We start from the raw sequence: 27963 nt of genomic DNA on the forward strand, positions 1-27963 counted from the left end.
TGGAAATATTTACTCTGTGCTATTATATATTAGAAGTATGTAACTTTTTATTTTCTTATTGGTTATTATATGTATTTACATTTCAAATGTTATCCCCTTCTCAGTTTCCCCTCTACAAACCCCCTATTCCCATCCCCCCTGCTTCTATGAGGGTGCTCCCCCACCCACTCACCCACTTCTGCATCCCTGCCCTAGCATTCCCCTATGCTGGGGTATCAAGCCTTCACAGGACCAAGGGCCTCAACTACCACTGATGCCAAATAAGGCCATCCTTTGCTACATATGCAACTGGAGCCATGGGTCCCTCCAAGTGTACTCTTTGGTTGGTGGTTTGGTCCTTGGGAGCTCTGGGTGTCTGGTTGGTTGATATTGTTCTTCCTATGGGGTTGAAAACCCCAGAAGTAGGTAACTTTTAATGCTTTTAAAAATATTTTTACAGGAGTTCCTGTAAAATGCAATCACAAGACTGCACTGAATGCCAGAAAGGGCTTTGGACCTTTATATTTTTAACTGAGAGAGAGAAAGAGAGAGAGAGAGAGAGAGAGAGAGAGAGAGAGAGAGAGAGAGAGAGAGAGAGAGAGGATGCATATATAGAAGGAGTGGGTCACTGAAGGTGGGTCTTGATGTTTCAACATCATTAACACTCCTTGTCTGCCCTTTGTCTCCTAACTGTGGATCCTGTGTGACCAGTCACTTCACATGCCTGTCACCATGCCTTTCCCACCATGATAAGCTTCAGCTCTTCTACTGAAGACTTTGGCCTCACAATGACAGGTTGCTTAGGGAACTTTTCCTTCCCCGGAACTCTGTAGTAGTCTGATCGAACAACATCAATGATGGGAGCAGCTCCAGTCTTGTTTTTTGCTGCATTGACCCATGTCTGTGTGCTGACCAACGCCCATAATTTATCCAGGTTGACAGTCGGGCAGAAACTCTGGTTCCTCTTCAAGTGGTAATGCCTCATACCAACTTTCCTGAAGCAACATGGATGATATTTGTCAAAGTTGATCCTATGGTGATGCTTGCCTCTAGCATTCCTGTGGCCTCCTGGATGCTTGTGGTGGCCCTAGAGTTTCTGGGTCTTCCTCAGTCTGAATGGCATGTCTGTAGCAAAAAAGGAAGAGAGGCATATACTCTTGAAATGAGAGTGATATCAGCAATTACATCAAGACCAGGGATGTTTACTTTAACTATCTCAAGCAAATTGGGACACCTCTGCATCTGATTCATGTGAGGTTTGATAATTCCTTTGGGAAACAGATGCCCAGTAGTGGCTTTGGCCTGCTTTATCAGAGAGAAAACGAAGATCTAGTTTTCTACTGTCTCTAGTGTATCTACACAAGCTTCTATCCCATCAGCAGTGCACAAGGGTTTCCATGAGCTGAGGTCTGTGCCAGCTTCTTGATTTTGCTTACCTAACACATGTAAAATGATATCACAGAATTAACTTACTCTGTATCTCTCCATCGATAATTACTGCGAGTATCTCTTTCTACTCTTTCCAATTTCTTGAATCTTCTTTCCTTGCCAGTGTAACCCTCCAAATCTTCTGCCCATTTCCCACTGGACTTCTCTCCCTGTTTGTATTGCTCGTTAGGAGACAGAGCTTCCTCCGGAGCACAGATTTTCTTGTCTTCTAAAGTGATTCACGAAGAGCACAACTACTCTTTCTTGAAGAGGAGGATTCCGTAATGATATGTAACAATGCTGATTACAAGATGCTGCAGGAGGCAGAGTTTAACAAACCAATCAGCACAGAGGAACCAATCTTCACACTTATCATTTCTATCTTTCTTCAAAGGTACAATAAAAGGCGCCCAGCTGTATAATGCACTGAACAATGGCAACTAAGCTATCATTCCGGGAAATTAGTCACTGTCAGTGGCTGCAGGATCCACATGTCAAATAAATTTTCTCAGGCTATAGCAAATCTCTTAAGAATCAGAGCTATCAGTGTCATCTGTCTCGACAGAATCTTCCACAGCAGCACAAACAGTAGATCCTGGGTGTTGCCAGTCAACTCTTTCCCTCTCTTTTATGTAGCTCATTCTGTTTATTCAAAGGGATGAGAGAGGATTATTCATCATCATCTCTGACTGGAACTTCAAAAGGAGTTTACTTAAATATATAGACATTCTTTATCTTCCAGTGGGGGAAGGCAGGTCACTTCAGAAGACATGTTACTGGAATGAGAGTAGAAAACCATTTTTTCCTCCTTTTGATACAGACAGAGACCATTACAGAAAACTACAGCTGGGTCTAGGAAAAATGCAAAAAGCAACTGATCATGGAGTGCCCAGACCCAATGGGCAGATCTACAATATAATTGGTGCTCATAAGGCTCATAGAACATCTTAGAAGTGTGTGTGTTGGGGGGCGTGCTGTATAGTGATACTAAGAGCTGGAGGACCAGGAAATATGCTATGAGATTATGTCTCCTATAAATTACAGGAAAGTTTCACCTGTGGTAACAACATAGTTGCCTGAACAAGATCTGAACAAGGGCAATACCAATAAACATGTTAACATCGGAAGAGGGAAATCTCATGGTCCCCATCTATAGACAAAGTACTACAGGCAATTAAAGAATATTGAGAGCAGGAGAAATAGTTTTCCCCAGCATAGATTACCAAGACTTGTTATCTAACATTGAGTGGTCAACTCTGAAGTCATATATATACAAACAAACTAAAAGGATATAGAAGGTTGTATTTATGTATTTATGTGCCAAAAATACATGTAACAATAAGACAAAAAGTGGCCAGGAATTTGAGAGGAATGGAAGACATGAGAAAGGTTGGAAGTAAAAATAAAATGGGGAGAAATGGCATAATTTTTTTTATTTTAAAATATGTAAAAATAAAAATAAACCAAACTGGTGGTTGGTTGGGCACACAGTGGAAGAGACAGTGTATCTGTTGGGAGCTGGGATGAGGTTTGTGGCACACTGTCACAAGGACCATACTGTGCTGAAGCCTGCAGCAACATTGATCTTCATAGGACATCCTGCTGCTGGGAGCCATATTGATTTGAGTGGCCTGTATTGCCTTCTGGGTCCATGGTAATGTCCAAGTCCTTGTTTCCCCAGAGGGCCATGCTTGGGTCTGTGGTTCCACTGTAGCAGGACTCTATGTCGATGTCCATAACTTGAGTTATGACCAAAGGCCAAGAAGATGTCTGAGGTTTGTAGTGCACTACTATTAATACATCAATGTCCATAGGCCATGATGCCACTATGGTCCTTATTGATGTGGGTGGTCTGTACTACCACCTGAGGCCATGTTGAGTTGTGTGGTCCAGGAATCCTCCAAGGGCCTTTTCTGGATCCATGGTCCTACTGTAGCAGGGAGCTATGTCCGTTGTCTGTGCTGTCAGCAGAAACCATGTAGTGGTTCATGCTCCATGCTCCCACTGACTGGAAGAATAAGGAATCTACGTTTTCTGTGCTATTGATGACTACAGATGCACAGTTAAGAGGAAAAGACAGGAAAGGTTGCTGTGACAACCCCTACCCTTGAGTCCACCCCTCTACTTTCCCCTGTCTAATCTAGGAAGCCACCAAAGAGAACTTTTAGAGGTGACAAAGATGCTGAAGAGTAGCTCTTCAAAATTGATGGCCTCTAGCAGAGTGATGAGAGAGGAAAAACTCAGTTCTATTTAAAGAGCAGACCATGCTCCAGTGAGTATATAGATAACACAAGGTAGACCTATTTTTATTTTTACTTCTTTTTGGGGGGCAGTCACAAAAGGGGAGGCAAACATGGAAGGACTGGGAAGGGATGTTTATGGGGCACATGATGCAACCTTCCCAGAGAATCAATAAAATGGTTGTGTAGCAAAACATTTAACAAAACAAAATAAAAAGAAAATAATCTTTTTCTAAACTGTTTCTAATGTTATCATCATTACTAAAATAATATATATGTATCCCTGATATAAACAAATCTGAACCATGCTCAAGGTCTATAATGAACTCCAACAATCAACCCAGTAATTAATCTGGTTCTCCTTTAGCAGAGCTAATGCCCAGAAATTGGCTCATCTTTTCAAAAGAATTTTAGTTACTTGTATCATAAATCCTCATCAAATTGACAATAGCGTCTAGAGTATTGCATGGAGAAAACTTTGGAGGCAAGTATAAATTCAGTAGATAGACATTCCAAATAGATTAGTAATATCTGCCACAGTTCTAGTAAGGGGTATGGGTAGATTCTGTGTTTGCCAAGTCTATCTAAATATACTCTCATAGTGTCTTTACTACCTGACTAAGACAGAAAATATAAAGTCCTGACATAGACACTCTTCAAATTTTCATTGTAAATTTGGAATCCAAAATTTTATTATATTATTTACAAGATAAAGAAGATATTTTATTATATTACATTTCATTTCCATGGTCTCTTATGGAAAATGCTTAACTAATAGTATAAGTCAAAAGTAGGCATGATGATTCAGCCTAGCATTTAAGAAGCAGAGGCAGGAGTATGTGATACACAGCCTGTGACTCACAGCAATATCATATCTCAAAAGAAAAATAAATAAGTAAATAAATGAAAACCAATCGTTGAGTATAGGAGCTCCAGGGTTGTCTTGCTTGCTTGCTTGCTTGAGACAGGGTCCTGCTGCATAGTCTGGCTGTCCTAGAACTTACTGTGTAGACCAGGCTAGCCTTGAACTCACAGAGATCTGCCTACCTGTCTCCTAAGTGCTGGGAGTAAAGGCACGTTCCCATCATGTTTAGCCAGGATTCCCATTTTAAAGATAAAATGTAGTATAATGTTTTTGTGCATTGTGTAAAGTTTAACCTTGTTTTCAAATGCTGATTTTTCTGCCACTGTATCAATCTTATTTCAATCCCAAAATGGCTTTGTTATGTTTATTTTCAGAAGCTCCAGTCCCAAGTTGGTATAAACATTGTTCCTCCTCAGTTCTCTGCCTTGCCAATAAAAGCCAATGAGCCAATACAGAGCTTTAGAGAGAATAGGTGGGACTTCCAATTCTAGGAGGTATGGAGAAAGTGGTGGGAAGTAAAAGAGGAACCATGACAGAGGTGGAGAAAGCATCAGGGGAAGAGCTGAGTCAAGAAAGGATGAAAAATTCAAGGAAGTTGAGAATATTGTCTGGGAAGAAGCCTGACTAGTGTGGAGGTTGAGAATGGAGGACTAATCGCTCAGTACTTGGTTCATTTTGATAGATCTTAGTCTCTGTGTGGTTTTAGCAAATTAGCTGGTTAAGGAGTAACTGCTGCCATACCACATTTCATGAATCAACATTAACATAATAACAATTTTACAGATAAGGACAAAGGGGCTCAACAAGATTAAGCAACTTCTCAAAGTGTTGAATTTAATGAGACTTTAGACCTAGGAATCTCAAACTATAATTATCGTTCTTGATGGTCAGGTCATCTCACTATCTACAAACATCTGTCAAGAACCTCTTCTGCCAAAATAAAAGGTAAACAAGACAGCTACCTCAGGAATTGATGTTTGTTATCATCATCGTCATCGTCGTCGTCGTCGTCATCATCATCATCATCATCATCATCATCATCATCATCATCGTCAAGGACTGCCTATGAAAATGGCTCCTACATTTTAAATTACTACATAATCCTGATAAGGAAATTCAAACAAAAAATATATAAAACTAATCTAAGAAAGATGCTGCTTACCCATTGCTATACTAACTGCACTTGTTAAAATCTGGATCAAAGTTGTTAGAACCTCTTGGATGTGAGTCCAAGTGGAAGGAAGATAGGTTGTTAGGGACAAGCACTTGAAGGGAATATTGGAACAACAGTTACCTATTTCTCTCTTTTTCCTTCCTCAGCACCATGAGCTATGGTGGGCTCCCACTACAATAGTCTTTCCAGAGATGAACAGAGCCAATCAACCATGGGCTGAAACCACTGCCACTGCCACCCAAGAACAAGCAAAAACAAAACACAAAGCACAAAACAAAACCCTTTTCTTCTAAGCCAATGGTTCTCATGCATTTTGTCACAGTGATAAAAAGCTAGGCAGCACATTTCTCCATGTATTTCTGTAATACTTAGAATGTTTATCATGGTGAATTTGACATAGAGTATCTCACTTAGTCCTCAAAACCATCCTAGAAAGCAGTTGACCATGTGATAGGCAGAGGTGACTTTCAGACAGCTCACACAGCTGATATGTGATGGAGCTGCTGTCCCCACAGAGATGTTCTGTCACTGGAAGCCAAATTTTAAATCTCATATGTGACTCCTTATTCAACATCTACAAAGTTCTATTTTAGGTTAGACATAAAAAAGTACATTCCACTCTCTTTACTTGCTTCTCCCTTGAGAGTTTAGGAGCATTAAAATGTGCTGTATGACACTCAAAATGAGCTATGTAAAATATATCATTTCAGCATATAAATGTGTTCAGAAACCAATTATTTGTTTTCCTTGAAAACTCACTGGATTTGTGTGTGTGTGTGTGTGTGTGTGTGTGTGTGTGTGTTGCATGATTCCTATTTTTTAAAAGAACTTATTTTCTAATATAATGTCCTTGATAACAACTTCCTTGGTGCTAAAATGTAGCTCCCTCAAGTACACTGATGTTGCTCTTAAACATTTTGACTTCTTCAGTTACCAATGGTCTAAAGATGCTGGAGTTGTCTAAGACTTTCCCCACTGGGGAGAGCTTGTAGGTTTGGGGATCGTATTAACAATTTTTTGTTTTGTTTTTGTATATGACATTGGCATCTTGTATATTCACAGGCATCCTGTTTACTCCCTACACATCCATGAAGAACTACTGCAAATTGCCAGGATAAACGTCACTAAGGGGTTTGCTCCTGGCGGATTGCATTCTCATAGGCACCCAGGAACTATCTTTGGATTGCGAATGAAGCACATGCGCGCACGCACATGTGCACACAGACACACAGACACACAGACACACACACACACACACACACACACACACACACACACAGACGCATACACATAATTAGCTTATTTTCAAATGCCCTGGCTACCTCAAAGGCTAGGCACTCCTAAACCTTCCCCTACTACCCCAAGCCCAATCAAGGAAGTGGCCAGTGACCACTCACCTGGAATCTCACATTGCTGGTTGGCTTTATCTCCTGCCCCTATGGTGTCACATTCAGCCTCCCCGAGACACAGTGAATCTGCCTTGTTTCTCTCTTGTCCTACCCAAGCAACTCTAAGTGTCCTGCCCCATGCCCAGCCAATAGCTATTGGCATCGTTATTGGTTGATCAAAATCCAACTGGGGAAAAGGACCTTTAGCACTTGGGCACTCAGATTCCTGACTGAATAAATTCATTAGAAGCAATCTGCAACAGATTTCTATCAGTCTTCAAATCTCCAGGTTAGCAAACCCTCTGCAGAACCCTTGACCTTCAAATGAATGTCCCGTGGGTCTATAAAGAGGATGGAAAGTGGTCTAGCTCCTCACTACATGGTGTACCTCCCTGTGAAGAGCCAATTTCCGGTCCTTCAGATTAATAGACTTTCTCAAGTTTCAGGCACCTGTGGGATTCCTTCTCGTTTCTTTCCTGGTCATTGTATTTCTTGTTTAGTGTTCTTTATAGCTTTAACAGTTCAGGCCACTCTGCTTTACTTGCCTTCCACTCTCATTTGCCCACTTCCACACTCTTTTCTGTCCACCCCAGTCCTGCTTTGAGCTCTGACCATCCATTCCAGTGCTGTTTTTCAGTTTCACCCCATAGATATGTTTCCTTCCTGTACGTATCCCCTTGAAGTGGCCCAGCAAGTTGGGGATGCATATAAAAGAGTAGGCATCTTCCTAGGGACAGAAGTGTAGCAACTCCTACGGAAAGTCTCCTCTACGCCATGTAGTTCACAGTTACCCATGTCCTTGACTCTTCTTCCAAAGCCGATGAAAACCTAAAATTTTTAAAAATAAAACATTGCAATTTTATGGTCATGGTTGTTGCTCTATCCCTGTTGGCACTGAAACAGGGATATTGAATGAGCAGAATTCAAGTTATTTGAGTAATTGCAACCTTGCTGGAGGCAGTCATCTCTATCAGAGGCAAAGCTGAGGCTCACATTGTGTGAGGATCTTCGCATGAATCACAGTGAGGAAGCCATGTGAACAACACAAACTGAAAAAATAAGAATCTTGACTGTGAATTTTTTTTTCTCTTCAACTTCGTTGGTTTGGGCCAATTTGGGAAGAAATCTCTTCTTGAGTGGGAAGCCAAGTTTCAAAAGGAGAAAAGCATTCCTCCCATGCCCTCATTTTCTCATTATTCCAGCCATGGGTATGAATACAAAATAGAAACAGGTAGCAGCAGTCTCACAGGCCTGGAGGTGGCAGAGAGTTGAAAGGAATGTCAGCTGCTGGGCCACCGTCCCAGATTGTGACTCTTTATCTATAGACATATTTTCACATGTTATTAAATATACATTGGGATTTAAAAACAGGAGGTAAAGATAAAAGCATGAATTAGAAACTATTCCTTTTGCTTCCTGCCCATGCCTTGTGTATGTGTATACAGTCCAGGAGCAATCCTCTCACCTGACTACCTCTGTCCAACAAGGGAAGGTCTTCTGACGGGGGAAACCAGCAGCTTAGCATTGATGAGGGGAAGAGAGAGAAACAAGATGGCATGCTGAGGGATATAGGGAAAGAGATAGTACAAGACAGGGCCTGCCTACCTTCTGAAACTCATGGTTTCCTCCCAGGAGTCTGTCGCGTTGCTGAGAGCCTGTACTCCCTGAACAGACCTGCTCCATATGGCATTCCCAACTGTGGTGCCCAACAGCCAGCCAGTCATGTAGAAAAGGTAGAAGAAGCTAGATAGCTGACTTCAGGTGGCCTCCGGCCAGACCTAGATTACAGTGGCGAGACTGAACGCCCTGTGGAATTTGCCTGGGATGACCACGCCATCACCCAGAGAAGTGGCTCCCTCCATGTCTCGCTGCACTTTTATTTCCCCAGGTCTCTTCCATCGGGGTGGCAGGCAGCACATCTGTTAGCACCAGGCTGCACCTTCCTGCCTTTCCAGAAAAAGGAAAAAAACAAACTTTAAACACATAAACGTACACCCAGGATCACAGAGGCTATGTCAGCAGCAGAGAGAAATCCAGACCTCACTCCGTCCCACTGTCACAGCATCCCACCTGCCCTTGGGTGTCTCCTGTGAGGCCTCCCATCTTTATGAAACCTCGCCAGGGAGGCGTTGTCACTTCCCTCTTAAATTTGAAGAAACTAAGGCTTACCCCATTCATTAAATTTTTCCAAAGCTAGCAAAAGGAAAATCTGAGTATTGAACTCAGCTCTAAGTGGCTTCCAAATATAGGCTTTTTCCTAAACTTCAGCACTGACTCGAGAGTATTTGATCTGTCGTGGTGGCGCCTGTGCACCTCTTTCCCACGGTTCTTCTACAGGGACTCTTAGCTATTGGATCTTTAGAAGATTCCCTCCCACTCCTGCGTCCCTCTCTTGTCTAGTATAGGAGATGCTTCTGGAAAGAGCCTGTGCTGTTAGCAGCTGGTAATATTCCACTTGATTAACACCACGGGGCCTGTCTCCAGACTTGATGATGCTGCCTAATTAACTGCTCACATAAAAAGACCTGGGACTTTCTGCATCTGGATCACCCTGGCAGCCCTATGCATGTTCTCACTTCGGCAATAATATTTACATGATTAGGCAGGAGTTCAGTTTATACTCTGCTATAGACCTCAGCTATGTAGGTGACATCCCCAAACAGATGTTTCTGGTGGTAGGAAGAGACCTTTGCCCCAGCAAGAGCCACCAGCCAGCTAGATCTCCTACATATTTACAATGATATACTGTGCTTCCATATAAAGAAGCACTAATTGATCATCCATCTGGTTCTCATACCAGACAATACCTACCAGACAGTGGAAGCTTAAATAAAACAGAATGTCTGAAAAGTTAAATCAGGTTAACTGAGATGCTTCCTCTAATCCCTTCTTCTACTTTACTTTTTATTTTGACCCAGGATCTAGACATATAGATTGTTAACTTATATAGAGAGATATAGATTATTATCAGCTGTCTTATTTTGTAAGATATTTACTAGGGTCTTCAATATATTGTTATGAAAAAGGTAGAAGCGTATGAAGTGTAGAGAAGGAAGTGTTTCAGGTGACACTAGGGTCATGAATCTTACTAGGAACAAGGAACACCAGCACTTGTGGCAATGAGTGTGGAGAAGGTTTGCTGGCTGCCATCAGTCCCACGCATAGTGTGAGGGGATGGTGCCCTACATGGTCCAAATTGCTGGTTTCTAGATGTGACTAAGATTGTAAGGTAGAGAGAACAGTGAGCATCAACTTACGTTAGTTATGTGGGTCTTATTTCTTTCTCAGAAGCTAGGCATGCTCAGGAAAGTAGGTCCCTCCTAGAATTCTGCACATGCTTATCAGCTCTGGGTGGCAACTATTAACAAAAATAGGAAACTGTTGAAAGTTGAAAATCTTCTATATTCTCTCTTATAAATTCCATATTACACTGAATCGGAGCCATCACCACTGCCAGGTGAACCCAAAAATTCCACCAGAGAACTTCTAAACCTGATAAACAACTTTAGCAAAGTGGCTAAATATAAAATTAATTCAAACAAATCAGTAGACTTCCTCTACACAAAGCTTAAACAAGCTGAGAAAGAAATTAGGGAAATGACAACCTTCACAATAGACACAAATAATATAAAATGTCTTGGTGCAACTCTAACTAAGCAAGTGAAAGATCTGTATGACAAGAACTTCAAGTCTCTGAAGAAAGAAATCGAAGAAGAGCTCAGAAGACAGAAAGATCTCCCATGCTCATGGATTGGCAGGATTAATATAGTAAAAATGGCCATCTTGCCAAAAGTGATCTACAGATTCAATGCAATCTCCATCAAAATTCCAACTCAGTTCTTCATAAAGTTAGAAAGAGCAATTTGCAAATTGATTTGGAAGAACAAAAGACCCAGGATAGTGAAAACTATTCTCAACAATAAAAGAACTTCTGGAGGAATCACTGTCCCTAACCTCAAGCAGTATTACAGAGTAATAGTGATAAAAACTGCATGGTATTGGTAGAGACAGTCAGGTAGATCAATGGAATAGAATTGAAGACCCAGAAATGAACCCACACACCTATGGTCACTTGATCTTTGACAAAGGACTAAAACCATCCAGTGGAGGAAAGACAGCATTTTCAACAAACGGTGCTGGTTCAACTGGCAGTCAGCATGTAGAAGAATGCAAATTGATCCATTCTTATTGCCTTATACAAAGCTCAAGCCCATGTGGATCAAGGACCTTCACATAAAACCAGATACACTGAAACTAACAGAAAAGAAAGTGGGGAAGAGTCTTGAACACATGGACAGAGGGAGAAATTTCTTGAACAGAACACCAATGGCTTATGCTCTAAGATCAACAATAGTCAAGTTAGACCTCACAAAATAGCAAAGCTTCTGTAAAGCAAAGGACACTGTCATTAGGACAAAATGGCAACCAACAGATTGGGAAAAGATCTTTACTAATCCTACATCCAAGAAAGGGCTAATATCCAATATACACAAAGAACTTAAAAAGTTAGACTCCAGAGAATCAAATAACTCTGTTAAAAATGGGGTACAGAGGTAAACAAAGAATTCTCAACTGATAAATATTGAATGGCCACAAAGTACCTAAAGAAGTGTTCCACATCCTTAGTCATCAGGGAAATGCAAATTAAAACAACCCTGAGATTCCACCTCACACCAGTCAGAATGGCCAAGATCAAAAACTCAGGAGACAGCAGATTCTGGCAAGGATATGGAGAAGAGGAATACTCCTCCACTGTTCATAGGATTGCAGGTACAACCACTGTGGAAATCAGTCTGGAGGTTCCTCAGAAAATTGGACGTAGTACTACCTGAAGTCCAAGCTATAACACTCCTGGGCATATACCCAAAAGATGCTCCAACACATAACAAGAACACAAGCTCCACCATATTCATAGCAGCCTTATTTATAATAGCCAGAAGCTAGAAACAGCCCAGATGTCCTTCAACAGAGGAATGGATATGGAAAGGGTGGTACATCTACACAATTGACTACTACTCAGCTATCAAAAACAATGACTTCATGAAATTCTTGGACAAATGGATGGAACTAGAAAATGTCATCCTGAGTGAGGTAACCCAGTCACAAAAGAACACATATGGTATGCACTCACTGATAAGTGGATATTAGCCCAAAAGCTCGAATTAACCAAGATATAATCCACACACCACATGAAGTTCAAGAAGGAAACCAAAATGTGGATGCTTCAGTCCTTCTTAGAAGGGGAACAAAATACTCACAGGAAAAGATATGGAGACAAAGTGTGGAGCAGAGACTGAAGGAAAGGCCATCCAGAGACTGCCCCACATGGGGATTCATCTCATATACAGTCACCAAACCCAGACACTATTAAGGATGCCAAGAAGTGCATGCTGACAGGAGCCTTATAAGCTGTCTCCTGAGAGGCTCTGCCAGAGCCTGACAAATACAGAGGAAGATGCTAGCAGCCAACCATTTGACTAAGAATGGGGTCCCCCATAGAGGAGTTAGAGAAAGGACTGAAGGAGCTGAAGGAGTTTGCAACCCTATAGGAAGAACAACAATATTAACCAACCAGAACCTCCAGGGCTCTTAGGGACTAAACCACCAACCAAAGAGTACACACATGGAGTGACACATGGCTCCAGCCACATGTGTAGCAGAGGATGGCCTTGTGGGCATCAATTGGAGGAGGGGCCCTTGGTCCTGTGAAGGCTCAGTGGCCCAGTGTAGGGGAATGCTAGGGCGGGAAGGTGTGAGTGAGTGGGTGGGTAGGTGAGCACCCTCATAGAAGCAGGGGGTTGGGAGATGAGATAGGGGGTTTCCAGAGGGGAAACTGGGAAGGGGGATAATATTTGAAATGTAAATAAAAAATCTAATAAAATAAAAAAGAAAAAAGTGTGCACACAAGAGAAAATGTGTAAAATTACACTTTACCTGAAATTTTGCCATGTTTAGCGTCAGTTGCCCTACAGTCACCTTTCAAACATAACTGGCATACTCTGTCTCTGTCTCTGTCTCTCTCTTTCACTCTCTCTCTCTCTCTCTCTCTCTCTCTCTCTCTCACACACACACACACACACACACACACAAATACACACACACGCATGCATGTACACGCACACACATGCATACAGCAAAATGAATCTTTTTTGAACTATTGCATGATCATGTACAGAGTGCTTTCTAAGCAACTAACACCCAGAGAGCTTTTACAATATTACATCTTTAAAAAGAATATCTAACCAGCAGCATATGATATCACTAGATTCTTAGACAACAGGGTCTTCCTTTTCCTCCAAATGGTCTGTGACTAGCTTGTTGACTGAAACTTTGAGGAGTTGAAGGTATCCAATAATGCTACTTTGACTAGGAAGATAATTCACCAAGTATGAGCAATTATAATTCTGTCCCAATGGCACCAGCCTGGCGGTTGTCTGGGGTAATGAAATGTGAAAGATGTATTATTCAAATGGATCAAGTGCACTCCTTCCCTCTGTATGCCTGTCTTTGCATCCGAGGCTGTACCCTTTGCTGATAACCCCAGCATTTTCCCAGCAGCTGCGATAACCTCAGCGCACTGCTTTACTTATTCAGTCTCCTTGGGTTCCTTGCATTTCCCTTACTTCTATTTCTCATCCAATCTATTCCATCTCAGAAAGTTCCCCAATCTTTTTTTTTCTATTAGTTTTCTCTTAGTTGAAAAAAGAAACAAAGCCGAAAATGAAAAGGTCAACCAAAACTTGGCATCTAAAAGACGTGCTCGGGGCTGCAAAGGGCAACAGTTGCAGAATGTTCAGTCGCCTAGGTTATGGAAGGCTCTGGGTTACTCCTCCTCCTCCTCCTCCTCATCCTCCTCCTCCTCCTCCTCCTCCTCGTCCTCCTCCTCCTCCTCTCCCCCTCCAACAACAACAACAACAACAACAACAACAACAACAACAACAACAACTCCACACAAAAAAAGCCACTTACTTAGGAGCTGGAGAGATGCCTCAGTGGTTAAAAGCATGTACTGATCCTATAAGGACCCAAGTTCTTAGGACCAGCCCTTACATAGTGTAGCTCAAAACTGCCCGTAACTTGAGCTCTGGCAGGATGCTGGACCCTCTTCTGTCATCCAGGAGAAGTGAACTCACATTCATGTACCTACCCCCTCTACACACACACACACACACACACACACACACACACACACACACACACACAATTAAAAATACAAAACAAAATTTGCATCTTTTCGAAACAGACACACCCCATCATTCATTGATTTTATTGGGAAGATCTATACACATGTAGAATCAAGAGGCAATTATTTATTTATCTGTTTAGTTTTGAGACAGGGCCTCTCTATGTAGTACCGGCTGCCCTGGAACTCTTTATGTAGACCAAGCTGGCCTTGAACTCCTAGAGATTCACCTGCCTTTGCTTCCCAGATGCTGCAGTTAAGGGGGTGTGCCACTGTGCACCAAGCTAAGAGGCTGAAATAATTTGAGGGGATTTTTAAGGGCATGAGACATTTTCCAGCTCACCTGGGGACAACTCTTCCTGCCACCCACGAACACAAATTTGAAGTTAGCAGGCCTGATTTCTGCACGTGCCACAGAAGACTTCATATGAATGAACCACAGTTCATGAATCCAAAATGTGAGTATTCGCACCATTATATCTGCGATGTGATTGGCTAAAGGGCATGCCAGAAGTTGTGAGGGCTGAACATGGGCATGGGCATAGCGGTTATACAGACAGGAAATAGGAAGGAGGCTTTCTTTTACCAACCTTCCAATGTCCTAAACACCCTTTGGTCTAAAGCCCCAAAGAACATGACCTCATTCTGCAGTCTCCAGCCATCACTCAGCAGGGCCATTTTAGGGGCAAGATGATCTGAAGCCTAATTAAAAGATGGCTTCATAATAGGGATGTTCCTTAGAGGATCTTTGTAATGAAGGCTTATATTCTGAAATACGCAAATCCCAGCATAAAGGGACTCTGGAACCAGATTTTATGGCTGCGAAGAGCTCTGACATTCTCCCTTAATCTTCTCAAGTTCCAACAAAGTTCTATAGTTTGACAAGCATTGACTCTGCCCTGGTCTTATCTGGGTTTAAGCAAATGATCTGTGGTTCTGTGGCTCCTAGAGTAGGGTGGGGGAAGCAGGGATTTCTAATGCAGTTTCCAAGCCTAAAGCAGGTCACTTCACTTCATTATATAGAACCAGAAACTTCTTCCTCATAATCAAAAAGGGCCTAAGATTAACAGCCTCCATGCATTTCTTTTTCTTCAGGGCCTAGAGACTAAGATGACCTAAACCCCAAATTGCTAGAAAGTGTGCAGATGGTGGAAACATTGTGTCCCCACCCCCTGCCCCTGCCTCCATTAGTTGAACACACACCAGGTCCCAGACCTGGGAGGGAGGGGGAGGACATTGTGTCCCACCACTCCCCTCACATTAACTGATCGAATACCAGGTCTAAGATCCTGTATTTGTTCCATCTCACATGGCTTTCACCATACTCTACGAATCAGGCATTGCTACCCACCTCCAATTTAGAAAGGGGGAGTCAGACACAGGTTAAGATCAAAACATAATCAAAAAAACATAATCAAAGCCATATACAGATGGATTGAGAAAGGGAATTAATCCCACATCTGGTCCAAAGCGCTCCCAGGCATTGGATGAGTTTGAAAGGCAGCAAGGCTGGATGATAGGGTTGGCAGATGGGTAGATATAAGAACACATGTACAAGAGAGTGGATATTACAGAAGCTAGGTGGTCATGTCACTCTTCATTGGGAAATTCCTTAAACTATTTTGTTGTTTAAGAGACCGAGGGGGGGGGGATTGAGGAAGAGAGAGAGAGGAGCAGGTTGGAAAAAAGAGAAAGCAGCATGGGACTAAACACATGGTCAAGCTCCAGTCCACACTAAATCCATGTTTCAGAACTTTGGCTTTAATCCCATTTGACACACACATACAAGGCCTACGACCATCGGCCAGCTCAGGATGCTAAGGCGCTGTACAGTCAGAACACCTCTGGGGTTCCCACTTTGGTAGCTGACGTGAGCTTAACCAAGCCCTGAGGATGCACAGCTGCTCAAGGGATGCGTATGGGGCTGGTAGGCAGATGTCTACGAACTGGTAGGTTTGAACAATGCCTAGAAAATGGAAAAGATGTCAAAGGGACAGAAAGAAGGGGGCAGTGTCCAAATTAGAAATGGTCTGAACAAAAGCCAACAAGTCGGTCACCATAAAGACATGCACAAGACAGAGGGAAGTTGTGTTGATGGAGGATTTGAGGAGGGATGCCCAAAAATGTTGGAACAACCTGTGTCAGGCCAAGCCACACAGTTACAGGGTTCTTCCAGCCTCATTCCACTGAGCCTGCATTTATCTGTCAGTAGAACAGAAATAAACTGACCTGCTGGATGTTGCTCAGGGATTAAATGAACGAAAACAGAGCTTCTGGGGTAGTTCAGGCTGTAAGGCTGGCTGACTTGTGAAACACATGTTCTTGGAGACCTTTGAGATATGTTTTTATCATGCGTATTTGTGTGTGTGGTGTGTGTGTGGTGTATGTGTGTGCACGTGTGTGTATACATGTGTGTGTGTATGTGTGTGTGTGTGGTGTGTGTGTGGTGTGTGTGGTGTGTGTGTGTATGTGTGTGTGTGTGGTGTGTGTGTGCATGTGTGTGTGTATGTGTGTGTGTGTGGTGTGTGTGGTGTGTGTGGTGTGTGTGTGGTGTGTGTGCATGTGTGTGTGTGTGTGTGTGGTGTGTGTGTGGTGTGTGTGGTGTGTGTGTGCATGTGTGTGTATGTGTGTGTGTGGTGTGTGTGTGTGTGGTGGGTGTGTGTATGTGTGTGTGTGGTGTGTGTGTACATATGTGTGTGTTGTGGTGTGTATGTGTGCATGTGTGTGTGTATGTGTGTGTGGTGTGTATGTATGTGTGTGGTGTGTGTGTGTCTGTGTGTCTGTATGTCTGTATGTCTGTATGCAGGAATGCCACGTGTATTTGGATGCCTGCAAGACCAGAAGAGGGCATTGGATCCCTTGGAGCTGAGTCTTGACTGTGAGCCACCCTAGGTGGGTGCTGGGAATGGAACCTTGGTCCTCTGGAAAAGCAGCAAATACTACTAAGTCATCTCTCCAGCATCCTTATCAATTTGTTGAATAACTTTACTTCTGAGTTCACACCTCAGTCTGGAAACACAATTGTAAAGAGACTTAACTTTATATTTCCATAATGACTCATTAATCCAGGCCTACCTTCAGTGTAAGAGTCATAAAGTCACTCAAATCTATATGTGCATTCCTATCGTTTGTACCGGGACAATGGAACAATGGAGGGATCTCTCTCTCTCTCTCTCTCTCTCTCTCTCTCTCTCTCTCTCTCTCTCTCTCTCTCTCTCTCTCTCCCCTCCTCCTGCTGCTGCAGCTTTGGCTAGAATGTCCTGCTAGCTGGTGGGTGGATCTCAACAATCATGCTGTCTCCTGCCCAGGACTCTCCCAGATTTGACACACTTTCTCTGACTATGAGTACAACAGGGCAGATTACATTACAGCCTTCATACCACAGAGCTTCTAGGAAACTCTCCGGATCCTTTGTCACCTTTTTGGTGACACTCTGAGCACAGAAGGCACACTCACAAACTTGCATGCTGTGCTACAGTGTGCACTGCCCCTTGGGGTTGGCTGAGATCACGTGCTCCCTACACAGCACTCACCCACTTTGGGTTTCAGGTTTCCACTCACATTGGGTTCTACTTAGGAACGAGTGACAACACCAAGCCATCTGGATACTGACTACTTCTGGGGACCAGAGCGGAGTGTTTCTCAGAGCAGAAAAGGGCCGCAGCCCCTGAGTGCTCTCTGCTTTTCCTTCATCCCCTCAGCCTCCTTTCCTCTCTGTCCCTCTTCCCTCCAGCACGCATCAGCTCTCCTTCTTTTCCTCTGTCCTCCCTGGACCATCTGTACCTCCTCAAATCTCACCTTCTGCCATAGCTGGAACCCGCACAATTTCTGAACCAACTGTCCTTAGGGCCTTAACTTTATAGCCAAAGCCTGTCTTTCCTGATCTCTGATGAAACTTTTCTCCTGAATGGATTAGAGGGGAGAAGCAAAGAGCTGTTGCGGTATGGGTGTCAATTATTAAAAATATTATCCTGGAACAGGGTCCTGTACACCCCCTTAAACTTACTCTGACTTTGGAAATACTATTCCGTCTCTCCATCTGCAGAAATGAAAGGCTCCTCTCAGCTGTTTTGTCTCAGCATTTCATGTCTTAGTGGCTGCTGTAGACTGGGCTGGAGGTGCTAAGAAGACAAGGGAAATCTTAACATCTGTAAAGGGAGACTCCTGCCTCCCCAGGGGTCACATCCCTGAGGATTCTCTGCAAGCTTCCTTAAGAAATTCAACAGAAGGACCTTAAGCTTCAATCCTCAATGCATAAGACACACAGCTGTCATGACAGTTATGTGGCTGGTGACCTGCCACACAGCCTTTGCCTAAACCATGGGGTAAGGGCTGCAATCTGAGGCTGCAGGCTTGACAAGCTGCTTGTCCTCATGTACCTCAGCCTGCTGGGATGCATGTCCCAGTCCGGCTTGCTCACCTCCAATCCCCAACTCACTCCTTGGGTAAAATATGCCAGTGATTTTTGTGTCTGTTTGTTTCTATTCTCCTCTTTCTGAAGTTTAGAAGATGCTCTCCTATCCTCCCCCTCACTGCAGGACCCCAAACAGAAATAACTCTGTTGTTGTGGCCATTTGTGTTTTGTTTTTGTTTCTGTCGACACAGATGTTTGAGAGAAGCAGAACCTTGATTCTTTTCTTTGCTAATTGCTTCCCCTGGCGAAGCTTTGGATTTTGTTCCTAAAAATAATCCTTCATCAGAAAGGCCCCCAGCTTGTGTTGATTGCAGGTTCACAGGGATGACTTTCTTTTTTTTTTTTTTTTTTTTTGATTTTTTTTTTATTAACTTGAGTATTTCTTATATACATTTCGAGTGTTATTCCCTTTCCTGTTTTCCGGGCAAACATCCCCCCCTCCCCTTCCTTATGGGTGTTCCCCTCCCAACCCTCCCCCCATTGCCGCCCTCCCCCCCATAGTCTAGTTCACTGGGGGTTCAGTCTTAGCAGGACCCAGGGCTTCCCCTTCCACTGGTGCTCTTACTAGGATATTCATTGCTACCTATGAGGTCAGAGTCCAGGGTCAGTCCATGTATAGTCTTTAGGTAGTGGCTTAGTCCCTGGAAGCTCTGGTTGCTTGACATTGTTGTACATATGGGGTCTCAAGCCCCTTCAAGCTCTTCCAGTTCTTTCTCTGATTCCTTCAACAGGGGACCTATTCTCAGTTCAGTGGTTTGCTGCTGGCATTCGCCTCTGTATTTGCTGTATTCTGGCTGTGTCTCTCAGGAGCGATCTACATCCGGCTCCTGTCGGTCTGCACTTCTTTGCTTCATCCATCTTGTCTAATTGGGTGGCTGTATATGTATGGGCCACATGTGGGGCAGGCTCTGAATGGGTGTTCCTTCAGTCTCTGTTTTAATCTTTGCCTCTCCCTTCCCTGCCAAGGGTATTCTTTTTCCTCATTTAAAGAAGGAGTGAAGCATTCACATTTTGATCATCCGTCTTGAGTTTCGTTTGTTCTAGGGATCTAGGGTAATTCAAGCATTTGGGATAATAGCCACTTATCAATGAGTGCATACCATGTATGTCTTTCTGTGATTGGGTTAGTTCACTCAGGATGATATTTTCCAGTTCCAACCATTTGCCTACGAATTTCATAAAGTCGTTGTTTTTGATAGCTGAGTAATATTCCATTGTGTAGATGTACCACATTTTCTGTATCCATTCCTCTGTTGAAGGGCATCTGGGTTCTTTCCAGTTTCTGGCTATTATAAATAAGGCACAGGGATGACTTTCTCCTACCACAAGAGCTCACAGGTAAGGGCCAGGAAACAAAGATGCCACTCCCCATTAGGCAGAAAGAAACTCTCCTAGTCACAGATGACATCCTGCTTGTGTTAAGGTTGTGATCGCCAACTGGCTTGTAACGATCCGTTTACTCATGGTCCGTGAGAAAGAAATAATTTCTTCCTACTCATCAGGCAACTCGGATTGCTTCAAAATGTCAGGCTTCCTGTTGGAAGGTGCTTTTCCTGGGGTAATAACAACATTCTGCAGGAAAGTAGGAGGGTAGAAAGTCATGAGAGGAAGCAAGTGTGAGAGTAGTTTGTACCATAATCATTTTATATACATGCCTTGTATCTCATCATTTTATTCTGTTTCATTTTCTCAATGCTGGAATTGAATTTCAACAGGTGCTCTCCCAGTGAGCTACATGCCCCACCCTCAGCTTCCATAAAACGCAGAGCAGGAACTAACCTCAAACATGCTGAGCTTCTGGTCATTCTCACCCACTCAAAGCTGACTGGTACTTACTTGAACTTTTACTATGCGGTAAAACAAACAAATCAAACCACACGAGATCCTGTAGTGAGCACGGGTGTCCCCAGACCTCTTCTGTCCTCTTTTCTGGTGGTGAAAAAAGGAAGCTGCCTTTTACTGGAAGAGTGAAAATTAAGGTCACTAAACTATGACTCTACTATATGAAGAATAGGGTTTCTGGAAAGCCATAAATCACCAACGTCTCAAGCAGTTATACTTTCACACATGAAAAAAGACCCAAAGATATATTTACTTAATTGTGTGTTTATAAATCTTGTCTTCTCAGCACTGTAAAAGCGCCCAGAAATGTCTCTCTCACCATCCTCTCTCAAAGCAAGGCACATGCTTATAGTAAGTATCTATCACCAAATCAGACATTTCCTCTGGAGCACATACAGATATTTTTAACTCAAGGCAACAATCAAATCTGTTAAACATTTCTCAACTCCTCTGAAGACACCAATAAAGCCAGGACAGAATATACACTATGCTCAATCTGCCGGCCTTAAAATAGTGTGTGGCACGAATCATCCACACGGTGAGTTAAACAATGAAGTTTTCTAAGCAGATGCCCGCTGTGAGAATCAATAACCTCTTCGAAAACCAGCAAATTGGTTTCAAGTGTTTGGTTCACTGATTCCTTCCCATGGCTGCAAATAAGAGGCCACCCCCTGAGTGAAAGGGAAGGTGCAGATGAATTCTTGAAGATCCATTCTCATCAGGATTCTTATTCTTGCTGCATGGACAGCATTTGCAGGCATTTTGTATTTAATTTCAGAAAATGTTCTTTGTTGAGGTTTTTGTTTGTTATTTTGGTTGTTGTTTGGTTGGTTTTGTTTGCTTTTCGTTTGGTTGGTTTTTCATTTTTTGTTTTTTGTTTGTTTGTTGTTTTCGGTTTGGTTTTCTATATGTGAGAGAGTGTTGTGTCAGTCAGGCTGGTCTAGAGCTTGCAGTGTTGTTGAAGATGATCTTGAGCTTCTGATCTTCCTGCTTTTCTCTCCTGAGTGTGGATGCTAGAATTACAAGATGGTGCCCCGTTTAAACCAGATTAAACCAGAGTTTCTTGCAAGCCAGGCAAATATTCCACCAACTGAACTACATCTCCAGCTTTTATTTTATTGGAATTTTAACGATGAAGCATTTTTCCAGAATAGATGGTCTTAGCTCATTTCATGAAAATGAATCATGACAACGTAATTGTATAACTGAGTATTTTCTAGGTGTTAGTCTTTCCTTAACATCTCAGCCAGACTACTCGTTCCAAAAGAAAACTATCTACAAAGATTTACCTGAAGTAGCCAATCTACCAAACTTTACTATGGGAATGTTTGTCAGACAGCCTGGTGACCAGAAGCAGCTGGCTTATATGACCCTGGGTCCCGGGCAGGCCTCCTATGTCTTCTCCAGTCCTTTTCCTTCACTGCCTAAAGATTCTCAACCTTTCTCTTTGGTGATCAATGTCTGTCATCACTCTACAAGTCCCTCACTCTCCTTATCAGGAAACTTTAGAGTAATCCTGAAACTCTGGAATCTTTCATCTTCCTCCTCTTACCATGAAGTGTTTACAGAAAGTCTCACCAAGCACATGGTGACTGCTGTAGTCTGGAGGGGAGAGAAGTCTTCCCCTAGCAGGGTTGGCTGCCCTCTATGGAGGTTTACATGCTCTCAGTTATATATGTAGAGAAGAGGAAGGTCCCCGTGACTCTCTCCATTCAGTCAGTCTGCCGACCTCATGCTGACTGTCAGAACTGCAGACCTAAACAATGACTCCAAGGGCCTATTGCAACTCTGAGAGTTACTTACTATTGGTGTCCTCTTTCCCTCCACATCCCTGGCTTACCTCTCAAGACATAGGAACGCAGACTCCAAAGATTAAATCACTGTGTCAAAGATGTAAGACTTCAATAATGGCTAAGGAGATGGCTCAGTGATGTGCCTGCCACACAGACATGGAGACGAGTTCATAGCCCCAGCAGTCATACTCCAGGCACTAAAGCAATGCAGATCTGTGAGCTCTAGTGTGGGGAAAGAGAAAACAGATTTCTGGATCTCCAGGCTAAACTGACCAAATCAGTGGGCTCCAGGTCTAGTGGAAGACCCTGTCTCAATAAATAAATAAGTAAATGAATAAATGAATGAATAAATAAATAAATAAACCCAACACTGACACCTGGCCCACAAGAGGCCAATATACATAAATATGCTGTGTTCATGCACACACACACACACCACTACTATAGGTTGGCTAGGACCAAAGCTAACAGTAATAAGGTATTATATGACAGTGCTTACCTCCTTAATTGTAAAAGAGATATTCCCACTATTAATGATGTCGCTCACGAGTCATATATTCTCTACAGCAGAGGTTCTCAACCTTCCTAATGCTGTGATCCCTTAATACAGTCCTTCATATTGTAGTGATCCCCCAGCCACAAACTTATTATCATTGCTACTCCATAACTGTCATTTTGCTACTGTTACAAATCATAATGTAAATATCTGTATTTACTGATGGTCATTGGCGACCCCTATGTAAAGGTTGTTCAGCCCCTAAAGGGGTCATGACCCACAAAGAAACAGTAAAAACTGAATTATGCGCTCAGTGTTTGAAAACCGAGCCAAGTTGAAGACAGCTTTTTCTCTGCTCACTTTTTTCTTGGTCTACCTTTCCATGTGTTTATTATCTCAGTGAAACTTGCTGACACTGTTACAGAACTACATATACTGTCTGTTGCTGTCACCAAAACAACTGGAGGCATAGTCCTGTCTTGGCAGGAATTCTAGTGAAAGGGGTCAAACAAAGCTGGGTGACAGGAAAAAAAAAGTATTCCAGGAGAAGAAATAACATGCGTCAAAGCCCCAGAGGAAAGGACGCAGACAAGACATGGGTCTAAAGTGAACCCCTGTCAAGGTATGGACAGGGTGGGAGTGGAGGATGGGATGAGGCTAGACAGGTGTGGGACATGACAAAAAACAAAGTAAACACAGTCATTAAAAGTTTCACTTGGAAGCGGTGACAGGACAGCTAGGAAGCTGAGAAGGTCACTGGCCTTGTTGGGAGCGGCCTCGTCAGGAGCTGAATCATGGATAGCTAGGGCACCTGTCAACAGGCTCCCTATATATGGCTGCTGCTGGAGTTCTCACAAGAAGTGATGGCTGCATGTTCAGGTGAGTAGGAGCTCAGGACACCATGAGATGGAAGATGGCAGTGGCAATGGGTGTAGCAGGAAGACAAAATGGCAGAAACATAAAATAAATGTGTGTGTCTCACGGACCCTACTCAAATGCCAGGCTCTTGGCTTTATAGTTTAATGTTATCTGTGGTGAGTTCAGACATTTTATTATTTTTCTTTCTTTATCTTAAGGGAACAAATTCTTCCTATTGTTTCAAAGCCAAGAACGCACAAAGCCCCCGGGTACTGCTTTACCACTGCTCTGAAATCCAAATCCATTTTAATACTACAAGAATCCCGGACTTGTTTACGAGGTTTTGGGTTTCTTGTTTATTTCCTTCCGTGCTGAGGGACAACCTAGAGCCCTGGGTATGAAAGGCAAACTCCGTATCACCGAACGAGAACAATCTCCAGTCACGTTCATAATTTTAAAACCATTTCTGATCATTATTTTTCTGCCAAGTATAATTTCCTTCATTGAAATGGGAAATCTGGATGTTTAATATAATGGAGGATTTTTTGGCACAATTATGGAAAAGCAACTTGAATCCACTTTAATACTAAAGGGAATTTATTATAAGAATATAAAGGCGTCTTACGGACACTGGAGAAATACAGCCAAAGCAGAAATGGGTTGGAATGCCTCTGGGCTCTCACCCTATTTTTGCCTGTTCTTCCCTGTGTGGTGACCTCTGCTTTTCAGCTTTGGAAGGCTGGCTTCCCTTACTCTTCACTTCCAGAATGGTTAGAAAGAGCTCCTGCCTTTTGTGTGATCTGGGCTTAGTCATGTAGACTGGCTCTCAGTTTCTCAATCTTAAGAAAGCGAGTGTAACCTGGAAACAGTTCAGTTCACCTCTAGTCAGTTAAGTGTGAGCGGGGGGGGGGGGGTGCAGGAATTCAAGGAAGGACTAGCAAACACCAAGTTCGAGTTTCCAGAGAAAGGAGAATTGTTATACACTTGGCAAAGAGCCCGCCCGGAGAAGGAGGGAAACAATCGCTCCTTTGCTTCAGCGAGCTTGTGTTAAGAAACAACCACGTTCCTGAGCTGAGCCAGGCTCATAAATATGAAACATATTGGAAAAAAAAAAACAACTCCACCTTCAGGAGCAGGAGATGTTCAGCAGTTAAGATCAGGAGTTCCTCTTCCAGTGGACCTGGCTTTAGTTCCCAGCACTTACATCAGCGGCTCAAGGGGAATGTTGTGAGAAAACCTGTAACTCCAGATTCAGGGGATTGAACACACCTATTCTCACCTCAGGCACCAACAAGTGTGCCACATGCACGCATGCACACATGTGTGCACGCGCGTGCGTGTACACACACACACACACACACACACAAATAAATAAATAAATAACAAACATTTCAAATTCTACCTTCAGAAAATCTAACAGGCAGCATAGGAGCCAGGCCTCTGTATGTGAACACTTAACCTATAGTATACACCTAAAATGCTGTGGTGTACTACAGAGAAAAGAGCGTCCTTGATATATATACACTCTCTGACTCTGGTGTCCACATCAACTGTCACCTTAAACAGTTAAAAAAACAATACAAAGCAAGCAGGAGGCAGAGACTTAAAGATTTCTCCCCAGTGGCTGTTAGATTCTAACAAATAAAGAAGGCATAAAATTCAAATGTCTACCGCAGAGAGCTTTGGTATTTCTATTTACTGACATTCACCCATCTGCAAAGAAAGGGGCTTCTCTCTCTGTGTTTGTTAGTGGAAAAGAGAAAAGCAAAAGGCTCCGACATCATACCAGCAAAAGGTGCTAGGTTAAGCCCAGACTGCATGCTCAGACTACGTTAGAACTTGAATGTAAAGACCAATCTAGTCCACAGAAGCTCTGTGACCTAAGAGGATCGGGATGGGCAGTCATGTGCCTATCTATCTTCCCCCTCTAAAGTCCATTCAGTGGAGAGAAATAAGAATGGGAAGGAATTCGAAGTCTACAGTTAGAAAACGAAACTGGGAGGAGGCAGTCCACGCCAGTGTGTGGATTGTAGGGAGTTGAGGATGTGGAAACCCACAGGAACTGGTAGGAAGCTGGAAAGCTGACCTGACAATAAGGCATGCAGGGAGATGCTGTGGTAAGTGATAAGGCTGTCCTCTGACAGAAGCCATCTACTGAGGGCTCATAGACATCATAAAACAAGTGGCACCCGGTGGAACAAAGAGAATAGAAGTAAACAGGCTCGGCCAGGAAAAGAAGGGAGATGCCAGCCCCGTGCTTTGATAACCCGGTGATAGCCTACAAGCTGTCTGTTTCCAATCTGCCCAATGCAGGACGTGTCGGGTTTCTCACTCTATAGATTTCACTGTGTTTAATCTTTACTCTTCAAAGAAGACTCGGGGTGGGAGAGGGGCACCTAGTCACTGTGCAAGCTTTGACCCACAAACAAAAAGTTATTATTCCTTCAACTTCCTTGTCCATCAAATTACCCTGCCCTCATATAGCCTCTCAAATGCTTTTATGCTTCCTTTTTATGATCTTATAGTTAGATCACTTGTCTCTCAGGAAAACTTTAATCTTTTCAGTTTATCCTGTATTTGGTCCACAATCAGACCTGATTTTTTTTTGGATTCTCAGATTTCAATGTAGTTCCATTCACCTGTGTGAGCATCTGAAATCAATAGTGTGATCTTTTGAACGTTAAACTGTTGTTTCAATTTGATCTTAAATGCAGACCAGGGTTATCGTGCTACTTTTAACTGAGCAGGTAATTATAGCAGCACGCAAAGTGACTGAGTTCGTTTCCATGTCATTCAAAGATGCTGCCTCGGTGGTGGGAAATTACCCCAAGAGTGCCAAAATTGTCTTTAAGTGGTCAAACACGCAGATCAGTGTAACAAATGAGGACATGGCCTGCTCCAAGGCGTGGCTGAGGGCAAGGGTTTTTATTGTAGCAATGAGAAAGAGAACAGCCAGGGGTCTCTGGAAGAGTCCAGAGTAGAGAAAGTAGTAGACTAGGCCAGCATACTGGGTGGGGCCATGAGAGGCAAGAGGCGGGGGAAGAGCAAGAGAGCAAGTCAAAGAGAGTGCAGGCAAATGAGACAGGGACAGAGAGAGGGGACCAAGAGAGGAAGAGAACATATAGCAGAAACAATGTAGCTATCGAAGAAGGCGGAGCTGGGGGTGGGGAGGGAGGTTTAGGGTAGGGGACCGGTGAGAAGTGCTGAGAAGAGCTACTACATACTTGTGATACTGAGGAAACCTGGAAGCCAACATCGGCTTCCTCATGCTAATAGCCACCATGGCCATTGATCCCAGTTTCTTTTGGATTTCACTATCATAGTGACCTATGTCCCTGAAACCTCAGCCATATCCAACCACAGAGATGGACAACATATCTGTCCATTAACGTGTCACAGAGGATGGAGGCAAGAAAAGGGTTAACATTTTATTTTTAATATTATTTTATTTTATTTTGGTTTTGGATTTTCAAAATAGGTTCTCTGTGTAACAGTCCTGTCTATTCTGTAACTTACTGTGTAGAGCAGGCTGGCCTCAAACTCACAGAGATCAGTCTGCCTTTGCCTCCAGAGCTCTGGGATTAAAGGCATGCACCACCACTGCCCGACTTCTGGGTTTTTTTTGAAATTATAATATAGTTACATCTTTTCCTTCCTTTCCATTTCCTTCCTTCCACCAATGCTTCCTCAAACATGGTTAGCACCTAAGTGTATCAGTCTACAAACAATTCAGTGTAGTCATTGATACTGCATCTAAACAACAACAACAACAACAACCCAGGCGACTAACATCAGTTGGTTGAAATCAATCCTTTTTCCAGGCTATATAGACTGACAATCTGAGAGGTTATGTTCTAACCCTGGGACTTTGATGGCAAAATCCCTACCCCGAGCTGTGACATACCAATGTAAAGCAATGGTTTTCAACTGTGGGTCCTGACTCTTTTGGCGATGGAATATCAGATTCCGCATATTACATATTTACCTTATGATTCATAACCATAGCAAAAGTACAGTGATGAAGCAGTAATGAAATAATTTTATGATTGGGGGTCACCACAATATGAGGAACTGTATTAAAGGGTCACAGCATTAGGAAGACTGAGAACCACTGTTTTACAGTCTTTCCAGCAATACTGACATTACGGGGAGGATAATTCTTTGTATGACTGCCCTGTGCATTGTGGGACATTTAGCATCACCCACTAGTCTAACCACTAGACCTCAGTAGCAGCTCTCTATAATCAGCAGGTACTTTTAGATACTGTCAAACATTCCTTATGGGAAGCTGGGTGCTATGACT

The sequence above is a fragment of the Rattus norvegicus genome, chromosome 1, assembly GCF_021556685.1.
Source record: "Rattus norvegicus strain SHRSP/BbbUtx chromosome 1, alternate assembly SHRSP_T2T, whole genome shotgun sequence".
In the NCBI taxonomy this organism is placed as follows: domain Eukaryota; kingdom Metazoa; phylum Chordata; class Mammalia; order Rodentia; family Muridae; genus Rattus; species Rattus norvegicus.